This window comes from Panthera tigris, chromosome D4 (assembly GCF_018350195.1).
Source record: "Panthera tigris isolate Pti1 chromosome D4, P.tigris_Pti1_mat1.1, whole genome shotgun sequence".
Classification (NCBI taxonomy): domain Eukaryota; kingdom Metazoa; phylum Chordata; class Mammalia; order Carnivora; family Felidae; genus Panthera; species Panthera tigris.
This window is the reverse complement of record NC_056672.1, coordinates 91,717,070-91,740,592: the sequence shown is the minus strand read 5'-3', so window position 1 is coordinate 91,740,592 and position 23,523 is coordinate 91,717,070.

Here is a 23,523-nt window from a genome sequence, read left to right as displayed (position 1 = left end):
GCACAGAGGGGAGGCCACGTAAGGACGGAGGCCGGGCGAGGCCGAGAGCGGCCATCCCACACCGGCTTTCAGAGTTGAGGCCCCAGGGCTGGGAGAGAGCTTTCTGTTGCTTGCAGCCCCGTTTGTGGTCCTTTGGGCCTCGGGGGACTCACATAGTGCTGCCCACGGGGCATGAAGCCACCGCGGCCAGGGCTGCCCCCGACCCCCAGCGGCCTGCCTCAGTTTCCCCATCTGTACCGAGGGGTCTGGGGAGGGGCAGGTGGGTGGGCCCACGGGAATGGACACACCCCAGAGGACCTGTGTGTGGCCCCACCACCCCTCCCCGCTCCCCGGGTTTGCGCACAGGCGGATTCCCGGGCGCCTCCAGAGGCTGCCTCTTCCTGTCTCATTGCCCCTGCACCTGCCCAGACGCTGCTTTCACCGCGGCCCTGGCCTCACATGTGCCGCTGGACGAGCCCCAGCAAAGACCCTGGTCACTGTCCCTCGCCCTTGAGGCCTCAGCATAGAAGCTCGACACCTTCTCCGGGAAGCCCTTCCCTCTGGTTCCCGGTGCCCATGACTCATCCTCGGGCTCCCTCGTGTGTCCCTCCCGCTGGACCGCGAGCCTGCCGCCCCTGCCTGCGTGGCCGGCTGCCTCGCTCACGGCCGTTGGTCCGGTGAAGGGCCCGTCCACGCCGAGCTCCCCCGGGGACGAAGAAGCTGGGGGCACAGGCCGCGAGGAGACAGACCAACGGAACTGCGTCAAAACGCAAACCTGTGCGCACCGGGGGTGCGGGGAAAGGGCGCGGCTGGGCGAAGACGCTCGGAAACCACACGAGCGCCAAGGAGTCCACGTCCGGACCTCGGGCAGAGCTCCTACGTTCAGCGACAAAACCCAAACACTGATGCGAACGTGGGCAAAGGGCCCGAGCAGACATCCCTCTAAAGAAGACGTGCGAACGGCCCGAAAGCCCACGAAAAGCTGTCGAACGTCACCAGTCACTAGGGGATGCCCGTCACAGCCCCCGCGAGGCCCCGCCTCGCACGCACCCAGAATGGGAAGCGGGGATGCGCACCCAGACTTGCTCACCCTGTGCTCACAACAGTAAATCGGGGGAGGCGACCCGAGTGCCTGTCACTTTATGAATGGGTTAAAGTCACGTGTGGTCCGTCCACACCGTGGACCATCACTCAGACTTCAAAGGAGGGAGATCCCGGCACCTGCTGCGACGTGGATGAAGCTGGAGGCCGCCGTGGAGACCATTTACCGGGGTGTCTCCTCCGGGGGGGGCGGCAAGGCACCCGGGGGGCCGCCAGCGAGGGAGCCGTCTCACCCGGCGAGGCCCGGCCGGAGCTGGGGTTTCGTCCTCTGTCCCCCGGGCCCTCACAGGCGTGGGGATCCTGAGAACACGAAACGATGTTGGAGAAAGCGCCTGCCTGGTCCCACGGCCACGGCCCCGCTGAGCTCCCGAGGGACTGGTGCCACAGACGGGGCTGACTCTGTCCAGGGACAGAGAGGTCCCCCCGCTCGGGGAGCTGGGAGACCGTATCGGCTGCTCAGGCCAGCGGACCGAGTGCTCTCACCGGTGGGCAGAGCAGGGGGTCTCTTTGACCCTCTGTCTCTTCATCTGCAGGGCGGGATTAGCAACAGCACTTGGTCCACGGGCTGTGCCTCGTACGCAAGCGGTGGCTTTCACATTAGGCTGCACTGAGCACAGGTCCGTCCATGGGAGCCGGCACGACTCCTACACCGCGGGGTGCAGAGCACATTTAACAGAGTGCTGCAGCCAGCGGGCCTGCGGCAGGAGCCGAGGGCTGACGGGGCACGGCGGCTGCACCCCAGCTCGGTGCCCTCTGTCCCTTCTGCCAGGCGAGGAGGGACGTTCCCAGCCCCAAGGGCGGCGGGCGCGGAGGACTGTGTTTATTTAAACCCCTCCCCACACCCGCATGCACACACGGAGTGTCCCTCCTGCCCACCCCCTGCCCCTCCCTCCTTCCAGGGCGCACAGGACATTTTGCAAGGGGTGAGACTGACAGAGCAAGGCCCTCCCTGCCACCATGTGCTGGCCCTCTGGAACAAAAGTGATCTGTACTCGAGAAAAGGCGGGGTTATGAGAAAAACTTCCCGTTACAGGGTCTTACATTTGGAGGGAAAATGCCGGGCCTCGCAGGGTCGCACCAGAGCGGTCTCCACAAAAGCCCCTTTGTCCCCCCACCCCCGCCCCAGCGTCCGACAATGGCAGAGAAAGAAATTATCTTTTCAGCAAAAGATTAAGCAGGCGTCCGAGCCCCGGGCTGGCTGGTTTCCATGAAGCTGGGGGACTGGGGGGGGGGGAGGGGACAGACCCCCTCCAGGCCCAGATCCCAGTGGGTGACCCGGAGACCCCGGGGAGGCAGCGCAGCTAGGGGCAGAGGAGGGAGACCGTCGTCAGCCCTGCCGACGAGACGCCGTTGCCCCAAGTTACAGATGAGGAAACTGAGGCAGCCCGTCAGCTTCCCATGCCCCCAGGCTGGTTCTGTCAGGCGTCCCTGGGTGGAGGGGGCCCTCCCTGCCTTGGGAAAAAGGGATGATACCAGAAAGAGAGGGGCTCGGGCCACCCAGGCCGGCGTCAGGTGCTGAGCCCTCCAGGGGATCAGGAAACCGGTCTGCTGTTCTCACCTGCCTGCCTGGCCCCCGCCCAGCCTCGTACCTGAAACTCCCAGTTTCAGTCTTTACTTCGTCCAAGACTGGGGGCTGGGGGCCCCGCCCCGTCCCAGCACCCACCCCCCATCGCTCCCAGGAAAGGGGTGCCAGGGGCTGGGCTCTGCCATGTGAGGCAGGTCCGCGGGGCCGCTGGGGAAACGTGTTTCCAGGAGTGGGGACCAGTCTGGACAGGCCTGGACCACCCTCAGCCCCAAGGCTGCTTCTAGAGACCGGGCCCAGTGGGGGCAGGGGGCACTCGCAGGGGAGGGGGCAGCCCCGAGCCAGCCTCTCCAGCACCAGTGGGAACCAGGGCCAGGCCGGTGCAGGGCTCCCTGGCCGCTCTCTGCTGAGGCTCCCCTGTCTGGGATGCGGGCCTTTGGGGGGGCGGTCTTTGTGGGCTAGGGCAGCACTGAACTTGGTGGAGGGGCTCGGGGAGGGGGGCTGGCTCGCACCCTGCCAACCCCTGGCAGGTAGCACACGCTGCCCTCAGGCCCTCGGAGGGGAAGAAGTGGGGACCCAGGTGGTGGGGACCTGGGGGTCATCAGTGCTCCAGGACTGTAGGGGTGGGTCGTGAGGGGAGGGGTGGGGCTCGTGCGAGAGTGTGAACCTACCCCTGGCCTGGGGCTGCCCACCTGGACTTTCTCGGGTCGTCCATCACCTCTTGCCCTCCCCCCACCCCACAGTCCTCTCCTCCAGGCCCAGCAACTTCCAGAGCAGGGTCCCGGGCCATTTTGGCCAGGGAGAGCATCCGAATCCTGGGATGCCACTGCTGGCCCATTTACAGATGGGGAAACTGAGGCTCAGAGTAAGGCGGGCTGAGGGAGTGCCTGGTGAGAGCAGGTTCCTGCTGCTGGCCTCAGGGTGGACACGGGACCGTCCGGGTGAGGAGCTGGCCCCAAATGCTCACCTTCAGGCTCATGACGATAGGCGGGCGGGGCTCTCGGTCAGCAGGGCCCGGTTGTGCAGGCTGAGTCCATCCTGCCCTTTAGGACGGGCCTCTGGGGCCCACAGGGTTCTCCAGTCCCCGCCATCACCCCGAATGCTCAGCAGAGACAGGCTCTGGCCAGGCACACGCTGTTCCCGATGAATCTCGGCAGTGGACGGGTGCCTGGGCTGGCAGGGTCATCGCCCCACCGGGCAGAGTGGCCTGGGGCCCTGGCCCCGTGAGCAAATCGGACGAAGTAAGTGGCAGGCAGGGGGGTGGGGCGCAACCCGCCCCTGCCCTCTCCCCAAGCCAGGGGCTCCCCATGTGCGTGGGGACTGCAGAACAAGCCCTGACGGATAGGAGCCGGGGGCTGAGCCTGGTGTGGCTCCTTCGGAACCGTGACCTCAGGGCAGCTCCCCTGCTTTGGGCCGAACCCTGAGAAGCAGCCTGTCCCATCTGGTCATGAGGGGTCAGTCCCGGGGACAGACAGGCCCCCACGGGAGGCTGGCCCTCCTGCCTCAAGACGAGAGCAGGGAGGGGGGGTGCAGGACAGACCAGAGGGGGTCTCGGTGCCACTCCCTGGGTGTCTCCTTGCCTTCCCCCCTCCCCCACCCCAGCCCGGAGGCCCCCGTGACGGGGGGGGGGGGGGGGGAGCGCGCACAGCCAGGCCCCACCCTTCCAGCTCCCGGAATACACGCCCTCCTCTCAGCTCCCCCTTCCTTCAGCTACTCTCCCACCTCACCCCTCGCCCCCGCCTTCCTTGCGCAAGCCGATTGCTGGGGTCTCACGGAGAAGACCCCACAGGGGAGGCGACCCAGCAGCCCCTGGCCCTAGAATGGGACTGCTGGGATACTGGCCTCCCGGCGTCCCCGGCCTCCAGCCCTGAGACCTGATCTTGGCACATCCCGTGGCGTTTCTGCAGATGGTGGGGCCCGGCGCCTGGGAGGCACCCCAGGACCCCGGGAAGGGGCAGCGAAGGTGGGAGCCAAGGGTGGTCCTGGGAGGGAGGGAGGGAGAGGGGTGGAGGGGCAGAGGTTCGGGGCCCAGCACCCACCCCCCTCCCTGCCAGCCTCCGCTGGGGGTGGGCAAGGTAATGGCCACTGTCCCCTCCCTGGGCCTTGGCATTCAGAGGGGTGGGGCGGGGGTCACCTCCGAGGGGCTCGTTCGGCCACCTTAACCCTGGCAGTGAGGCGCGTGTAATGGCAGCACAGAGGGCCCTTTGTCCCGGGCCCTGTGGCCTCAATGGTAGTGGCCGGGGCCCACAGCCGCCTTTCAGGGCCATTGGGGCAGGGCAGCGCCTCCTGGCACCTTGGTGCCCCGCCTTCCCTCCGTACCCCATGTCCCAGCCCGCTCGGGCGGCCCCACTGGGCTTCAGTTTCCCTGGGCGGCCTCCAGACCCCAGGGTGAGAGACCCCTCAAAACCCTGGAGCGGCTGGAGCGGCAGGGGGAGAGGGGGAGATGGAGACAGGGTGGAAGGGGACCGTGTGTGTTTGTGTCCGCCTGCACCCGGCAGCAGCGTGTGCCCCCGGGGAGTGCGTGTGCGAGCGAGTGTGCATGCACGTGTGCACTGGGAGAGTGTGTGCGAGGGGAGTGCTAGCGAGTGTGTGTGTGCACATCCACACCAGGGAGGATGTGTCCCGCGCTCTGGTGCGGAGACACCTGCCTGGCACCTCTCCCCTCCGCCCACCCCCCTTCCTCCTGCCCTGGCATCTGCCTGTCGCGACCCATGCCGCCGGGCCGCTCCCAGTCCGGGCTCTGAGCACCTCGGACGGCTCTCTCCGCTGACAGGAGACCCCAGTGCAGCCTGACCCCAGCTTCCGGGAGGTGTGAATCGGCACCACTCTGCATCCAGGGGCTCCCGGGACCCTCAGGGCAGCCTCCAGGCTGAGGACCGACCGGGGGAGGGGGCGGGGACAGGCCCGCTCTGGCCAGGTCTCCCCGACTCACGGCCAGGGTGGGAGCTGCGGGGCACCTGCCGTCCCTCCGGGATCCAGCCTGGGGGAGTGCGGACAGAGCCTCTCCCCGGGGAGCGGGCAGCCTCGTGTGGCTCAGAGACCAAGGCCGAGCGGGGCCCAGAAGTCCCCTTGGATGAGGGGGCCCCAGGGCGGCTTCCGGGGGGCGCGTTTGAAAGGTGCATCGGGACCCCCAGCAGTGCTCCCGGAGCCCCTGGACTCGGGTGGACTCAGCGCCTGGGAGTCAGTCGCGGGCCCAGCGTGCCGCACGGTCGTCTGGCCGGCCGTCCACTCGCTCTGAGGACTGGCAGATGGTGGCAGAGGACAGGCCTGCCGCGTCTCCCGTGTCTCCGGGCGCCGATTTTTGGAGCTGGAGGGGTGGGGGAGGGGCGTCCCCAGAGCCCGCGGGCCTCGAGGGGCAGGCCGGGAGGGGCGGCGCACCTGCCACCAGGAGCCTGGAGACGTGGGACGAGCTCTGAAACCGGGAGGAGGCGGGGTGGGCACCCTGGGGCGGGGGTGGGGGGGAGCATCTGCGGGGCCGGTGGTCCCAGGGGCCTCCAGGTGGGTCCCATTCTTGGCGGAAGCCGCACCCCGTGCCCGCTCCTCAATGTGTCCTGGGGAGAGTCGTGGCGGCATAGACCCAGGTCTCCGGAGACACTGGGACCGGAGGACCCCTGCCCCAGCTTCCCGGCTTGCCACCACCCCCTCCCCAGCATCCCACGGCTTTGGGTTGAGCTGCTCCTTTTGCTTCTACGCACACCCCATCAGGGGTGGTTCTGAGTGCCTGCACCCGCCGAGTGTCCCGTCACTCCGGCTGGGTCACAGGCCCGGGAGGGCGGAGTGAGGACGGGGATCTGGACACCGCTGGTCACCCCATTTATGGAGCGCTGCCCACTTTGTGCACAGCAGCTCCCCAACCCCGCAAAAGCCCGCATTTGATCCCCCTGGTGTAGCCGGGGGTGCTGAGGCCCGGGGTGGGGGGGGTCCAGCCGGCCGCCCGAGGGCACCTACCCGGCGAGGGGCAGAGCGGGGCTTGCGGCCAGGCGTAGCATCTCCCGGTGTTTGTTCTTGAGACGTGACTTCTCCTGTCCCCAGTAAAAGCCCTGGGGCCCAGGGCTCGGTCAGGTACTAGGGGTCGGCTACTGTGAGTTGGGGAAACCGAGGCCAAGGGAGACCACGGGTGACTCCAGTCCCCACAGCCAGCTGGGGGTCGCAGCTGGGGTTCGAGTCCTGAGGCCAGGCTCTCATCCGTGCTGGGGGTCCTGGTGGGGCCTGGGCCGGGCCGGGCGGGGGAGGACGGGCGTTCTGTGCTTCCTGGGGCTGTGGCCGGGCCAGCGGGCTGGAGGCCGTCCTCTGGCCCCGCATCTCCAGGCAGGGTGGTGCGGCAGTCCCGGCCTCTGAGCACCCCCGTGGGAGCCCGGAGAGCTGTGGGGGGGCTCCCGCCCCTCTCTCCAGCTGCCAGCAACCCCGGGACTCGCTTCACGTCTTCGTCCCTTCTGGGCCTCTGTTTCCCGACCTGTCAGATGGGAGGGATGCCTCTTTTCCTGGCGAGGGCCTAGCCTGAGGCCCGCGGACGCCTCCTTAGCTGGTCTGTAATCCCCTGACCCTCTGAAGATGGGGCGTGAAGTTCTGTGCTGTTGTGCACTCTCCCGGGGAGGGGTCCCTAATGCGCATCAGCCCCTGAGGCGTCTGCGGCCCACCCCCAAGTGGCCGTGGGAGCAGCCAGGAAAGTCGGGGCTAGAACGGCCCCGTCACCACTTCAAGGAGCTGGCAGGGTCTGGGGGCCGGGGGGATGGGGGCGCTGTGCCCCCAGTTGAGGGGGGGCTGGGGGCCTGGGCCCATGGTAGGGCACGTGGTGTGGGCCACGGTAGCTCTCGAAGGACCACGGGCTGTCCCCCACGGGATCATCCCTTCGGGCTCCAGCCTCCCTGAGCTGGGGGCTGCCCCGGGGCCAGGATTTCCTGACGGAGCGTGTATCAGGGCCCGTGGCTGGCTGGGGTCCTCGACACCGTGGCTCCCGGACAGGAAATCCGCGTCCCTGTGGGCCCCGATCCCCCAAGCCCCCAGATCAGCTGCTGGGCGGGTCCTGGGAAGGGAGGAAGGGAGCCTTATCAGCCTCCAACTGCAGGCCCTCCCGTGCTCAGGAACCTTACAGGGCTCCCCTCTGCTCACAAGAGCCAAGTGCCCCTGCGGAGAGAATCCCCCTACCCCAGCCTCACCTGTAGCCCCTCTGGACAGGGCCCCAGGGTCCCGCACGGCGCCCGACAGGCCCCACGCTTCCCTCTTCTGCACCTCCGGGCACCTCCTTCATCATCTCGGCTGGTACCCTCAGCCCCCAAAGGGCCAGGGCAATGCCTCCTCCTTCAGGAAGTCAGCAGTGACAGCTCATCCACTGATGGGCACAGCCATCAGTGGTCCTTCCGCCCATTTGTGGGGCCTGGGCTCTGAGGGTCTCTAGCAAGTCAGAACCCAGGCTGAGCGGTGAGACGTGCTTCTGCTGTCCCAGACGGGCTCAGAGAGGCGCCTGGGTGTCAACGGTGTAGGGAAACGGGGCCGGCGCATCCGGCCCTGAGGCCCCGGGGGTGCTGGGGGCGGGGGCAGGGGGCGCCTCAGCAGGCTGGTCAGCCCAGGGCCTGCAGGGCCACACCACCATTTCCTCAGGATCTCGAGGTGCCCCGTCCTTCACAAGCGTGACCCAGGGCAGCCAGCAAGCACCGGGCCGCGGGCGGTCCCCCAACCTGCCCCCCACCCCCGGGCTAAGTGGCGGTGCTGGGACCTGCCCCAGGCCATCTAAGCTCTGACTGTCCACAGATGTGATCCTGTGGACTGTCTCCACGTTTGAGCTCTCCATCTGTTCACTTAACATTCACTTATTAAGCTCCACTGTATGCACCCGCTGACCCTCCTGGGGATGAAAGCCGCGGAAAGCCGAAGCCTCCGACCCGGGGACGTGGAGCCAACCAGACGCCGTGTGGACTGGTCCCTTGGCCGAGTGGGTGCCAGAGAGGCCGGAGCCGGCCCGGCCCGCCTCGGGCGGGCTGAGGAAGTTTCTGGAGGGGTGAGTGTCTGCCCAGAGCCCGGCGTGACCGGCATCGTGGAGTCAGGGCATGTGGGGGAGCCGGGGTCGGAGGGGGTGATGCACGTCTGCTCTTAGAAGTCAGGACTGGCCCAGGCAGGGTTCCGGCAAAGCCACGGGGCTGGCGGTCCGAGTGGCTGACCAGGCGCTTCCGTGACCAGGCAGAGGGTCAGAGCCCCGCTCCCACCTCAGAGGACACGGCTCTCCCAGCTACCCGCCCACAGCGGGCCTCAGTCTCCCTCAGCCCGGCCGACCCCGCCCTGAGGTCCTTAACCCCCAAACTCGCTGCGCTCCTGGGCCCTTGCAAGGCGTGGGGACCCCCCGCCTGGGGCCGCCCGCAAACCCGTCCTTCCCCTGCCCCCGCCCCCCTCATCTGAAAAACGTCTCTCCTTCTGTCGACGCACGCACCCCCAAGTCTTCCATTCACCTCCTTCCCAGGGAGGCCAGGTGGTGCAAGGCCCCCACTCGACACCCCTCTGTCCCTCGCCCTCCTCCTCTGCTCTCCTGGTCCTCCTCGCTGGGCCCGGGCCTGGGGGCCGTGGTGTTCTCTACCAGCTCCCCGGTGCTCCATCCTGCAAGATTGAGCAGATCAATAGCCGACTGCCTTCGGAAGTAAGGAGGGGCCCCGGGGGCAGTTCTGGCAGCTAGAGTGACTTCCCCTTTCAGGGCCCTGTCCCGGCCAGCGGCCCACCCCCACTCCTGCCCCTGGGCGGCTGAAGCTGGAGGGGCTGTGGGCAGGGCACGCTCCAGGGGTCCCTGGGACAATCCACTGTGCCCTCGCTCTGACGGGGGAGGGCCCGCTTTCCTGGCAGTGCTGCGGGGACAGGCCTGGGGAGGCCAGGAAGGAACTTGCTGTCAGAGGAAGGGGACACGCCTGGCACTTGCCCCTCATGGCAAGGGGTGGGGGAGTTAGGGCTGCCTGGAGCGGGCAGGAGCCCCAGTCCAGGCCCTCCTCCTGGCCTCGCGCTGGTCAAAAGGGCCTCGTCCTGTCGCCAGCGGCATGGGTAGACCACTCCCCAGGGCTCTGGATGTCCGGTTCTGGGTGCTGGGCTTGGGTCCGGGCAACGGAAGATGCGAGAAATGATATGTGCGTGCGCCCACAAGGGACTGCTGGGCGGGCACACACCTCCCCTCCCACCCCCATAACAGGTCATTCCCTGAAGTGATGTATTGTAGGTGACCTCACACTGTGCTGGCAGGCACTGTTGTCCCTGAAACAAGGAGCCAGGCCCCGCACTCCGGAGCACTACAGGAATAGGCGGGAATTCACCCCAGTCCTTCCCCAGTCCCGGCTTCAGCATTCCCTGCAGAGACCCGGCTCAGGTGGCCCCTCCAGGAAGGGCTGCAGGACGCCCCTGAGAGCATCTCCTCCATAGGACTGCCTCTGTTTTCTCCTCGGTGTCACCTCCCTCAGAGCAGAGCCCGGCCCAGCGTGGATACTGCAAGAATCTGAACTGAGTAAATTGAGAAGTGGATGGATGGTGGATATGGATGGACAGATGATGGATGGATGGATGGATGGATGGATGGATGGATGGGGAAATGGACGGATGGATGGATGGATGGGCAGATGGACGGATGGATGGATGGATGGATGGATGGATGGATGGATGGGCGTATGGATGGATGGATGGGAGGATGGATGGGGAAATGGATGGATGGATGGATGGATGGATGGGCAGATGGATGGATGGATGGATGGATGGATGGATGGGCATATGGATGGATGGATGGATGGATGGATGGATGGATGGGCGTATGGATGGATGGATGGGAGGATGGATGGGGAAATGGACGGATGGATGGATGGATGGATGGGTGGATGGATGGATGGATGGATGGGTGGATGGATGGATGGGTGGGTGGGTGGGTGGATGTGTAGATGGGTAGATGGATGGATGGATGGATGGATGGATGGATGGGAGGATGGATGGGGAAATGGACGGATGGATGGATGGATGGGCAGATGGGTGGATGGATAGATGGATGGATGGATGGATGGGCGTATGGATGGATGGATGGGAGGATGGATGGATGGATGGATGGATGGATGGATGGATGGATGGGTGTATGGATGGATGGATGGGAGGATGGATGGATGGATGGATGGATGGATGGATGGATGGGAGGATGGATGGATGGATGGATGGGCAGATGGATGGATGGATGGATGGATGGGCAGATGGGTGGATACTCTCCTCTGGACTGCACAGACCAGTGGGAGAGGAGGACAGTCACTAGGATTTATGCTTAGTGTGGTCAATGCTATGATGGGGTGCACAGGGATGGAGGAGTGCACAACATGCACTCGGGTGGGGGTCCAGGAAGGCCCCGCGGAAGCCCCCATCCTGGGTGAGACCTGAGAGATGGGTAAGAGGTAGCAGAGATAAGGAGTATTTGGGCAGGGGGCTCAGCACAGGCAAGGACCCCGACTTTAGGCAGAAAGGGTAAATCGGGAGTGGCTGGAGCTCGGGCCCGCAGCCCAACCTTCCGGCCCGTTCTCCTCGTCGACCCAGGATCCCCTTGTTGACTCGGCCGTTGGCCTCCTTCCCTGGCACAGGCCCTGCCCGCCAGAGGTGGGGGGACCGGGCTGTCGGTACGTCCTGGCCCCACGCCAGCCCTTGGATGGGAGGCTGGGCTCCAGGCCCTGTCTTCTGATCTGTCCGGGCAGGGACGTTCTGGCCTGCAGAGGTGAGGGTGGGAGCCCCATCCGGTCCCCACATCTGCTCACCCTCACCTGAGCCCAGCCCCCTCCAGCTGCAGCCCAGTGTGGGGGGCAGCTGGGCCCGGGCCAGGATGGAGGTTACCGGCACAGCCCTGGGACCCTGGCCTCCTGTGGGTGCCCCGTTCCCTGGGGAAGGAAGCTCACCAGGGTTTGGCCGCGATTCGGCCTAAAGCTCCAGGGGTCCCCACCCCACCCTTCATTCTCCAGAAGCAAGAGCTGGACGCCGGGTGGCAGGGTGCTGCTGAGGGACAAAGGGAGCACTCCCAGGCCCTGAGGTTACCCCAAGGATCCCCGAGACCACCGAACAGCAGCGAGGGAAGGGCCCCCCGGCCCCCCGCTACGCGGTCATGAAACGGGTGGGCGGCCCTGGGGGTGCAGATCCAGCCATCCGCCCCCTCAGGGGTGGGAGCCAGGGAGGCGCAGAGCCCAGAGACCCTGCCCGGGGTCCTCTCTGGGGGGCCGGGCCAGCCGTGCCCTGGGCGTCCGCAGCTGGGTTTGCTCCGCGTGTGTGTGAGAGAGTGAAACCACCCTCTCTAATTATACCCCTGGACCTTCTCATCCCGCCTCCGCAGACCTTCCCACTTCAAAGGCCATTGGCCCCTAGTCAGGGAGGGAAAGTTTCTGGGTGTCCACGAACCTCCCCTCCACCTGGGAGCATCGGTCCCTGGCTGCCCGTCTCTGGAGCTCTCACCCTTCCAGGAACAGGCCTCCGGGGCCTGGGGGCTCTGACCCAGGCCCCAGCTTACCGGGCTGCGGAGCGGTGCCGGTGGGGCGGGCGCTCACCTCAGGACCCCAGCCGGGCTCCTCTGGCCCTGGGCGGGGCGGGGCTATTCCGGCCCAGGGACACAGGGGTGGGAGCCCGGTCCCCTCACCTGCTCCTTCTGTGTCTCTGGCTTCAGCCTCTCTCCGACCCTGAGCACCCCCCCGCCGAGCAGCCCCACCTGAGGCGCAGGCCCCGGAACCTCTGCTCTCTGGAGCCCGTGGCCCCGGTGCGGCGAGCCCCCTACCTGCTCGTGGCACTTCTGAGTCTAGGTCCGTTCTGAGTTTGCTTACGAGCCCGGGCTGCCCTCAGGGCCCGTGCCACAGACACACAGAACAGGCACCTCCAAGACCACACGGCCACCTAGGGCCGGCGGAGGGGGCCCTGCTGCCCGAGGCCGGAGCCGGCCTGGAAGTAGGAGGCAGGGGCCAAGCGACAGGGGCGGGCCGGGTCGCAGGCTCCGGGCGGGGTGCCCAGAGGATGCCCAGGTGGGCAGCTGCTCCTGATGGAGTGTGGGGGGGAGGGAGAGCCCGGGTTCCCAGGCCGGGGATCAAAGCAGGTGGAAATGGCGGCTAATTATAGAGGGAGCCAACACGCACCTGGGGAGGCTCCGTGGGCAGGGCCGAGATGGTGACGTCCCTGCCCTGGGGACAGCTGGACAGTCCCCCGTGGACCGTGCAGCTGGCAGGTTCCCACGGGGCCCAGCCCATGGGCCTGGGGTGCCAAGAAGAGAACGCCAGGCGTGGGTGTGGGGAGAACGCCAGGGTGCGAAGGCCTGCTAGGTGGCGTTAATAGAGGTCCAGTGTCCAGAATGAAGGAGGTGATTCCCTCTTTACGCTGCACGGACCGTGCAGGCTCAATCCTGCTTGTGCTGTAGGCTTGGTCCCAAGCGCGCTGGCCAGGAGGCCTCCCCCAACCCGGAGCCATCCCCCCGCCCCCACCGGCGGCTTCTAGGCTGCTGCTCCCAGCGTCTTTCTGCCCACCTTAGAGCTGCCTGCTGGCCTGGCCTCCGTGTGTGGGGCTGCCCGACAAGGTGTATGTTCAGTGTTGGCTCAGTTGAGACAAACAAACCCTTCCCGTGAGGCATCCTCCTCCAGGAGGAAGGAAGGAAGGGAGGAAGGAAGGGCTCCCAGACCCTTCAGGCCTTGAAAGTGGGCCCGGCCTCGCCGGTCCCCCCACACCGTGCCCTGAGGCCTTGAGACCAGCTTCTTCCAGGGCTCCAGTCAAACTCCGAGCATAAGAGCTTGACTCCAAAGGGAACTTTGTCTCAGCCTGGCTGCTGCAGCGTGGCCTGGCCCTCTCCTGATCCACCTGCCCCTGTGCCCCGAGGCTGGGGCGGGAGGTGGAGGAACAGGTAAGGCCTGGCGGGTCCCTCCTCGGTGTCTCTTTCCTTTTCCTCTTCTGTGCCTTTTATCCCTGTCTCTGGATGTTCCTATGCACCCCCCCCCTTCTCTCTCTGGCACCGGCCCCTCCCCCTGAGCAAACAGAAGCCACGGGGTCTCGGCGAGAGGATGGTGCCAAATGGGCCGAGGCTCTCCTGGTGAGGCCCCGCACAGCTGGGCAGAATCGGCAAATGGTTCGTGTGGTCGGGGCCTCCCTCCCGCTCCGGCCGCCCCTCCCCCGGCTCCCAGCCCCCCACGGAGCCCTTCCACGCCCCCCACCCCGTCCCCGGGCTGCAGAGGGCAGTGTGCACAGCGGCTGGTGACCAAGAATCAGGCGCCCCTGCTCTGAGGGGGGGTCCTGGGGATGGGCAGGGTCTCCCGGCCTCCGACGGAGCCCATTCCCGGCCCCATCGAGGGGACCCAAGGCCTCCCAGGCGGGGCCACCAGCAGGCAGGCAGAGGGGCCAGGGGGCTGGCGACTCCCCAGCACCGGCCCCGGCCTCTCCCTGCAGCTGCCCCTTGAGGGCATTCCAGGGAAATGCCCAGAACGCCAGGGCCCCACCCTGCAGGCTCGTCCCAGCCACCTGCCGTCCGGGTCACCCTCCTCTGCAAGGGATGGCCCCCAATGCCCACTGCCTGTCCTTTCTCAGATCCTTCTCCCCTGTCGAGGGGGCCTTCTTTGTGGGGCTGCTTTCCACCAACCACGCTGAGAGCTGTGTGCCCACCTGCTAAGGGTCCCTTGAGCCGTGGGCCGGCCCTGGGTCCCTAGTGACCGTGTGGGGAGCAGCCTGTCCAGCAACACAGTAGGACACGGTGGCCTGGCCCGGGGAGCTGGGTGTCTTGGCCCCTCATCCAGCACATCTCTCCTGGGTCTCTGCCTTCTCAGGCCCCTGTGAGGTGCTGGGGCGTCCGGGGAACCGAGCACTCCGATCCCACGGAGCTCTGAGTGTGGGGTGGCGGCCACAGCATCGTGGGAGCAGAGGGGGCAGGCAGCAGGTTGCAGTCAAGGGCAGCGACTGTTAGCTGCCCCATAATAGCAGGGCCGGCCAGGGTACCTTATGCTCCAGTGGAACAGGCCCCTGGCCTTCCTGGCGCCCAGGGCTGACCAGAGGGGCTAAGGCACCGTCACAGTGTGGGGGTCCGGGGTGCATCCAGCCCGGCCTCTCCTCGGCTGGCGTGTGCCCGGGAGAAGTGAGGACACACGTGCACGAGGCCCCAGTCACCGCAGCCCAAAAGTGGGACCACTGTGCGGGATAAAGGGACACGCTCGGCCCGCGCGGTGGGGTCTTACTCAGCCAGGGAAGGGATGGCCCCGGAGGGCGTCGCGCGGAGCGAAGGAAGCCGCTCACAAAGAGCACGGTGTGTGCATGTGATCGCATCTGCACGAAATGTCAGGACGGTTGGATCCGCAGAGGCGGAGAGTAGCTCGGGGGTTCCTTAGGGCGGGGGCGGGGGGAGACAGCCAGAGGACTCGGATTTCTCCTTGAGCCGAAGAAAATGCTCCAAAATTGATTGCGGTGATGCCTGCCGGTGTTTGTGAACGCACCGCAATCGTTGACTCGAGCACTTTAAGTGGGGAAATCGTATGCCACGTGAACTCCATCTCGATAAAGCTGTTAAAACAACAGCAAAGACGCGCGAGGGTCCCGGGGACCTCCCACGGGGGCGGGCGTCTGTCCTCTTCGTTGCCACCGTGGTCCCTACGGTGGGCTAGGGTGGGGGGGCCGTGGGAGGCCAAATGGGCCGGGGAGGGGGTCGGCCCAGGGCCGGGCTCCGGTTTGCCGCGGGAGGCCCGGGCCCTGCTCCCGACCTGGCCAGAGGCCTCCTCCCCTCCTGCCCTTCTCAGAGCCTTCCCAGAAGGATGTTTTTCCAGGGACCTGCTGAGCAAACGGCATTTGGACTGTGGCCTGGAAGCCTCGTGGGGAGGGACCCCGCATCCCCGCCCCATCTAGGAGTGGCCTGCTTCCTCTGGACACTCAGATGTGGCCGGAGCCTGGCCCTGCTGCTTCTCGGCTCCTCTGAGCCGTGGGATCCCAGGGCTGCCGGTCCCATGGGCTATCCCGGGTGTCAGCGAGGCTGCGTGCAGGGCCCGAGCCCCCGGGTGGCAGTGTTTTTATCACTAGAAGGGCCCGGGAGGGGCTCGGGCGGAACCTCATGTGGTCCTCCTGGGGACGGCCTGGGACCCTGGCTCAGTAGGAAGGGCCAGTGTGCAGAGCTGGGGAGGTCCAGGGCAGCGCGGCCTCAGCCTGAGGCCTTGAGACCAGCTTCTTCCAGGGCTCCAGCCAAACTCTGAGCGTAAGAGCTTGACTCCAAAGGTCCCTTTGGAGCCTGGAGGCTCAGAGAGCACAGCCCAGCGGCCCAGGAGGGCAGGAGGCCTCCTGGCGGGCATCTCGTCACACCCCTGGGCCCCCCTTCTGCTCCCCCGGCCCCCGGCCCCTAATTATAACCACACTTCCCACAGCTAGCCCCGGCTCGGCCGAGCTCCACGCCATCCGGATCTGGTTGGGGGGTGGGGGGAGTTTTCCCAGAAACGGGACTGTGAGTCACCAGCCAGCCCAGGAAGTGGCCGCCTCCTGTCCAGCCAGCTGACAACTAGGCCTCGATTTGGACCGTAGAGTGAGAGGCCGTTCACACTTGACCTCAGAGTTGACCGAGAGCCTCCTGCACCCGGGAGCTCCTCGTAGGCGGGCTCGCCAGGCAGCAGCGGGTTGATCTGCGGGAGCGGCAGGCCCTGGGGGCAGGAGAGGGCCCCGGGGACCCCTGGGGGGATGTGGGAGGAAGGGCCTTCCCAAGGGGACCAGCTGGTGGGGAGCACTGAGGTCAGAGCAGACAAAGCCCAGAAGAGAGGCCCAGTGGCTGAGCTAGACTGCTTCCCAGGCTGAAATTCGGGGACCACCACGGCGGAGCCCAGGCCTTCTTCAGCTCCGGCGACCAGAGCAGCCCAGGGCCCCGCTCTCCCGGCACTCGAGGCCCCTCCACTCCTGTCCTGCGGCCAAGCTTCCCCTGAGCACCCTCCTCCGGCCCTACCTCGGGACCTTGCCCAGTCTCTCCCGCTCCCGGGAACGTGTCCTTTGGCTCCGGGCAGCCTCAGTGTGCCCGGGGAGACTGAGGCCCATCGGTCCGAGGGGTCCCTCCACAAGGCTGACCCCTGCTTGCCTCACCAGCCCGGGCATCCCCGTGTCCCGAACCTGGCCGCAGGGCGGGGGTCTGCACATCCTCCCGGTGTCCCGGGAGCACACCCCTCCACCCCGCTTTCCAGAGCCCCAGCCTGGGGTGTGGGGCGCCTGGCAACCCCTGCATCCTCTCAGCACCCCCCCCCCCACCCCACCCACCAGGGCAAGAATTTCTCCATCACATGCCTGGCCTTGGCTCTCCCTCCAGAGGGGATGGCGGTGGGAAAATGTCGAGGGGCTTGGCTCTCCCCCCACCATGTTCCTGAAGGCCAGGGAAGTGAGTCCTCCCCGACCCCCAGCCGACGGCAAATTCCAGAGCCCCCTCCCTTCCTCCCCAGCTGAGTTCTCCTTCCCGATGGAGCCGATTTCCTCGGCTCAGGCCCTCCTCCCGCGCCTGCCTCCAGAAAGACCAATTAAGACTGAAGCGGGGCCGGGTCGCAGGCCAGCTCCTGTGTTTCCAGCTGTGCAAACATTCTGCTCCCCGCAGGGCGACGAGTGGGGGGGCTCTGGACCCAACTCCTGGCTGTTGGGCGGTGGCCAGGGTGGGGGATTAGGAGCCGGGGGCTCGGGCCCCCTCCTGCCTGCAGTAGCCTGGACTCCATCCTGCCCTGTCCCGACGGGGATTTGTCACCGTGGTTGGATTTAAGCGGTGGCCAGAGAGGGTGGCATGGGGAGACCCTCAGGGCTGTCGGGGGTGAGGGCGAGAGCTCTGGGCCACCACGAGGGTGCAGAGGAGCGGGGAGAGTGACAGGATTTGGATCTGGCCGTGTCCCCGCGCTCACCCCCCCCCCCCCACCGGACCCAGGCAGGCCCGGGAGACACGGTCCCTGAGGAGGGAGGCCAGAGTGATGGAGCGTGGGGCTCTGAGCCCAGGACAGCACCCGAGGCGGAGAGCGGACACGTCCGCCCGTGCCTGTGGGTCTGCGGGCTCTTCTGGAACGGGGCCCCCACCAGGCGAGCTGCTGGTGCAGAAGGAACGGCCAGTATCTCAGGCAGGCGCGGGGACCGGAGCGGGTCCAGAGCCGGTCTCCTCTGGGAGGGTTTAGGAGCTGAAGGTGCCAGGACAGTGGTTCCTGAGCCCCCGAGGAAGGAGGCGGGGCAGCTGGCTCAAGGACTCGACGAGCCCAGGGTTCGGGGCTGGGGTCGCTGGGAGAGGCAGCCCCACTGGTGGAGTCAGCCCACGGGGAGCCGGCTCCGGGTGGGTCTGTGCTGGGGCTGCCGTGTGGACGAGCTGCGGGGTTCAGGAACGAGCCCCCGGCCCCGGTGCTGGCTGTCGGCGAGCTTCGCGGTGGGGGGGGGGGTGGGGGCAGGTTGGAGCCGTGGGACTTTGGTGTGAGTCTCGGTGCCTCGCGGAGACCGTGAGTGACAAAGGGACCTCGGGAGAGGAGGCCCCGTGCGGCTGGGTGACCTTCCGCGAGTCTGCCTCTCTGGTCCCGAGAGCCTCACCTGTGAGCTGGGGGCAGCTGTTCATAAAGGGGATTGTGGACAAGAGGAGGCTCCCCTATCAGGAGCATCTGCCGGATTAGGGGTTATCAGGGGTCTCCCCAAAACAGCTGGCGTCTGAGCCTGGCCCCGGTGCTCGGCTGCTCCCTGGATGGGGCCGAGCGGGAGCGAACCCGCGAGGGCTGGAGACAGGTGCAGAGCCAGCCAGGAAGGGCTGGGTAGAGCACCGCGTTGCAGGGCAGTAAACTCCCCGCCAGCCGCCAGCCGCCAGCCGAAACGGGAGAAAGGACACGGGGGCCCGGGCCTGCCCGGCCCGAGGCAACACACTTCTGTGGCTGCCCCGGCCCCCCCTGCCAGGGGCCCGGGATGGGAACTCCCGGGCGGGGGTGGGGGGGCGAGGGCGAGAGTGGGGTGCTAGTCTGCCTGGCTAATTACTGCGGGAGAGGCGTGGGAGAGGGTCTGGTCGGAACGGGGATTCATTCTTTCAAAGGAAAAGATGCTGTGAACTCAGGTTTATTGTCGGGCAAGATGCGTAGGACCCGCTGTAAAATGGGAGGAAGAAAGGCGGCCGCGTCCAGGGCGGCCTGGCTCTGTGGGCACCGTGCCGGGCGGCCGGGGGGCAGGGGCGGGGGGCGGCCGTGCCAGCGGCGGGACCTCTGTTTCCCCTCTTCCCGCCTCCGCGTCTGCCCGTCCGTCTACCCTGAGCAGGTACGGCCTGGCTGTTCTGCAATGAGGCACCTTGAGCTGCCAGCAGGAAACCCCCACACAGTACCGTCTGTCCTGCTTCAGCAGCAGGTCCTCACCGGGTGACCCTCCCCTCGGGGAGCTCCCAGGCCAGAGCCCTCCCCCTGCACGCTGACCCAACAACGTGAGCACCCTCACCCCTTCTGCGGGTGAAGAAACCGAGGGGATCGGCAAGAATATAGGGAGGGCCTGATGTGCACCGAGTCCAGCGGAGAAAGGCGAGGAAGAGCCTGCTGTCCCCAAACTGCCCCCGAGGGGCTACTGCTGGGTGGGGCGAGGCCCAGCGTGGCTGTGAGCCGAGGGTAGCAGCAGGTAGGGCAGGGGTCCCCTTCTAGGGAGGCTGAGACCCCTTCTAGGTGGTGTGGTCCAAGAGGGCTTCCTGGAGGAGGAGGAAGAATTTCGGGGGCCCCTGGAGGCTGGACGTCTCCTTGTGGACCCTAGTTTCCTCCCCTGTGAGATGAGAAAAGAGGCCTGTCTTATTTGCTGCATGCGATTTTTATAGAAAGGAGCAGATGTGCCCCTGGACAAGACGGCAGAAGAGGCCCTTCCCCCCCGTGCGCCTCTGTTACGCCATTTGCAAAACGGACCCCGGAGTCATCGTATCCCAGTGTCGGCCGGCAACCTAGAGGCCGAGCCCTGGGCGGACCAAGGCTGGCTGGTGCCAGGCACCACCCCTGGCCTGTCTCGCGGAGCCCGGGAGGCAGCTTCGGGGACTCGCCAAGGGCTCGTGACACCGGGCCGTCAGAGGTCTGCACCCCGACGAGGCCCCGGCCGGGAGAGCCGGTCTCTGCTCACTTCCCGTAAGGCCGACGACGACGGCGAAGCAAAGAGGAAGTGGGGCCCGGTGCAATTCGGTCCTTCGTGTCTGCGATCTCGGGAGCTTGTGAAATGAACGGGGGCCGGAAAACCGGCTGCCTGTGGTGCCTCACGCAACGAGCGGGCCCAGGGGTCACCCAGGAGGCGAGCCACGGCCACGGGTCACCCCCCACCCGGCTGTGGCCTGGGCCGGCCAACGGGATCCCAGCGGCTTTGGCTCTGCTGGCCGCGGAGGCCTGTGCCCGCCCCAGCTTCAGCGCCCCACCCCGCGCCGGGCTCCCGGGGGCCAGGCCATCCCCCACCCACACGTGCGGCCACCGTCCTCCCTCTGAGGGAGGCCTGCCCCGGTCACGTTGCCCTTGCTGCCTGGATACCCCCTGTGCCCCCAGGAGTGACGGTCCCTCCAGAGGACAGCCCTGGAGAGGGGGTGCAGGGGCTGCGGACTAGCACCCGAGGCCCCCCTGGGCCCAGGCTAGGTTGGGCCTGGGGTTGGGAGGGGCTGTTTGAGACCTAGTTATCCAGGCTCCCTGACGGGGTGCTGGACACAGAGCCCAGAGCCCCCAGGCCAGCCGGTCACCAGGGGCCGCTGCGTGACCTCACTCGGCCCAGCCTGGGCACTGGGGCGGGGTGCCCCAGGCGTTCCCGGCCCGCCCGATGCCCGCTATCTAGGGCAGCCGCGCCCGGCCGGAGATAGCTGTCCAGAGCAGAGATAGGCTGGGAACGCAGAGGCGAGGCCGGGCCGCTAGAAGGGCTGAGGGCGCTGGGAGGCCAGGGCGGCAGCAGAGCGAGGGCTTGTGGGGCAGAGAGCAGGGCCCAGCCCGGAGCGTGGCATCTGGCCGCCTGCCTGGGGAGCCCTCCTCCGCGACCCTGGCACGGGCCGTCGCTGCTCTGGCCACACCGTCCACAGGCCTGGCCGGTGCTCCGTCCGGGAGGGAGCCGCGGGGGACTGGGGACATCGCGCTCCCACGGCGCCGCCCCCACGGGCGCTCCCGCCGAGCAGCTCTGCCCGGACCGCTGGCTCGAGCCGGTGCCCGAGGCAGGGTCTCGTCCGTGCCAAGGCCAGCGTGGGACTTGTGCCCCGCGGAGGGGGAAGGCGACACCTGTCACACGCCCGCCCGGAGCCCCAGGGGCCTGGCCTGGGCTTCGAGAGAGCGGAGCGGGGCCTGCCCGACTCCCAGGGGAGGATCCCAGAAAGCCCCTCTTCCCACGCAGAGGGCCCGCAGGGCCCCCACCTCCACCCACCCCGCTGCCGCTCCCGCTACCCTGGAATGTGTGCTGTGGCAGAAACCCCCAAATCGAATTCAGGCCCCAACATGCCCCCCCCCGACGTCCCAGGCTCGTCTCCCTGGGAAGGGCAGCCGGTGGGGACAAGACCTCAGGGAGACCCGTGCGCTCTCGGGGGAGACTCAGTGCGCACTGCCCTAACCTGCCTCCCAGGAAAAGGCACTGGTCGCACGGACCCCCTGCCCTGAGGCCCCCCGGGCCCCACAAAGGCTGGGTCCCACCGGGGGGTAGGGTGTGAAAGAAGGGATCTGGGTCTGAAGCAGCCCCACTCCTACACCTCAGTCTCATCACCTGCGGATCAGACATCTGCCCAAGAACCTCGCCATCTAGACGCCTCGGGCGGGCACCCCCAGCCTCGGGTGAGGGGGGCAGCCTGTGGCTTCCCTGCCTTCTCCGGCACCGGCCCCCCACATTCGGGACCCACGCGTTTGTCTCCTGGGAACAGGCTTTCAGGTGGGGCCCATGGGAGAGGGACCCCGGGTGCACCGGGTTCTGCCCGGGCATGTCCAGGAAGCTTCTCCAGGACAGGTGAGATCAGAGCTGGGGAGAAGCGACAGGTGTGGGTGGGTGAATGCGAGTCAGGGGCCCCTAGGACTTTCCGACCAGAGGCGCAGCCTCGCTGCCCCTTCCTGCTCCTCCTGGGCGGAGAGACAGGCGGCCTGGTGCCCCTGGCTTCCTGTTCCCAGACCTGTCCATCGCGGGTGGGACCGCTGACAGGGGCCTTCCTTCCTCCACTTGCAGATGGAGAAGGAACAGAGGAGACCGGAGATAACCAAGCCCTGGGCCCCCTCCCTGCGGGGGGGGGGGTTGCTGCTGGGCAGGGTCCCCACAGGTGGGCTCAGTGGAGGAGGGGAGCCGTCCCTCCACACCGGGGCCAGGTGTGCTGGCCAGGTGCTGCTCTCCCCGCCGAAACTGGCAGGGTCGCCCTGTGTGATTGTGCAGGTTGCGCACTGCTAACAGGACTGGCGGCCCCGCCTACATGAGGCATCTTCCTAAAGTGCTTTCTAGAGCGGCTCAGACCCGGCGTGGCAACCCCCACCCCCTGCTGCCTGCTCCCCTGCTCATCCGAAGGGCTCCTCTGCCCCGGCCCCACCCACCATGGCTCTCCCCTGGTCTCAGTTTCCCTGCACGTAGGCCCTGCCGGCTCTGCTCCCCCGCTGCTTCTGCCGCCTCTCCTGGGCTTCGGTCACATTGTGCTGCCTGGTCCCGGGTGAGACATCTCTCCCCCCTGACCCCGGGACCGGGGTGAGAAGCACCCAGGTCCAGGGGGGCCTCTGGGCAGGGCCCAGCACAGTCCAAGGGCAGAAGACCACGCACTGATGGAGGGGTTCCCCTCCTTCAGCCCCTGCCCTGGGTCCCTGAGGCCCCCTGCCACCGTCCTGTGGGAACAGAGACGAGACTTTCTGTGCAGGGGCCTAGGTGTCCCCATGACCCCAACCTGGGCCGTGCCCACCCACACACGGGTGCAAACCCTGCCCTGACTCCCAGCTACATCTCTGCCCTCGGCCCCCACTCCCCTCACGCAGGGCCTGGACCGCCTCTTCCAGGGAGCCCCCTGGGGTTCCTGGGCAGAGCCCATGTGTCTCCCAGGGTTGCGGGAGTCCTGAGGGGCCTCTGTGGGGCCTAACTGGGCTCTTGAGACATTTGAGGCCTAGGGGACATGGCACGCCCTCCACCGGGGTCCCACTATGGGGCGGCCGTGCTCGCTGACGCCGCCGGGCTCTCGGGTCTGCCCGGCCCATCCTCCCAGGCAGCTCAGAGTTCGGAGAGCGGGCACATGCCCGGGCAGGGCCCTCTGCGGCTGGCAGAGAGCTCCGAGAGCGGCACTCCTATCCCCCCACTGGCTCATGCCCCCTCAGGGGTCAGCGTTCAGGGAGGTGCCCACCCGCAGGTCACACCCACCTGGCTCCGGGCCCCCTCTTCCTTTCTCCCTCCCTGCCTCCAGCAAACCAGGGATGCCAAAAGGACCCGGCGCCACTCAGGACACAGAGACTGGACCTCGGTGCCCCTGGGCCCCGAGGGACCACCGAGGAGCTGACGGCCCTCTCTCTTCCCCTCGTGTTGGGGAGCAGGGACCTCTCGAGGGGCGCCCCTTAGGCCTGCACACCTGTCCCCAGGGGCCAGCCCAGCTTCGACTTCGGGGACCCTGGCCAGGGAGGAAATGCTCTGGCGACTGGCCTCTCTGCAGACCTTGGCCAGACGGGGCCAAATTGCCCGCTTCAGGCTCCTGGTGGAGACGGCACCGAACACCTGCTGAGCGCAGCTTCTCAGGGCGGGGGCGGGGGCGGGGGCAGCTGCAGCCGGGGGCCGGGCCCGGAGGGGCCGCGATGGCAGCGGCCCGCAGGCCGGATCCTGGAAGGGCCGGGGCTGGGGCTGGCCTCCCCTGGGCACAGGGAGGGTGGGGACCTGCTGGTAGTCACAGCCCGGCCACCTGCCACACCACCCGCCTCAGCTCAGTATTTTCTCACGCTCGGAGCTGGCAGCGGGGAGCCCGCCAGGCCGGGACTTGTCCGCCTGATCCCGGGAAGGTGGGCGAGGCTTTCCTCTGGGCCCCGGGGGCAGGGGCCAACGCAAGTCCAGAC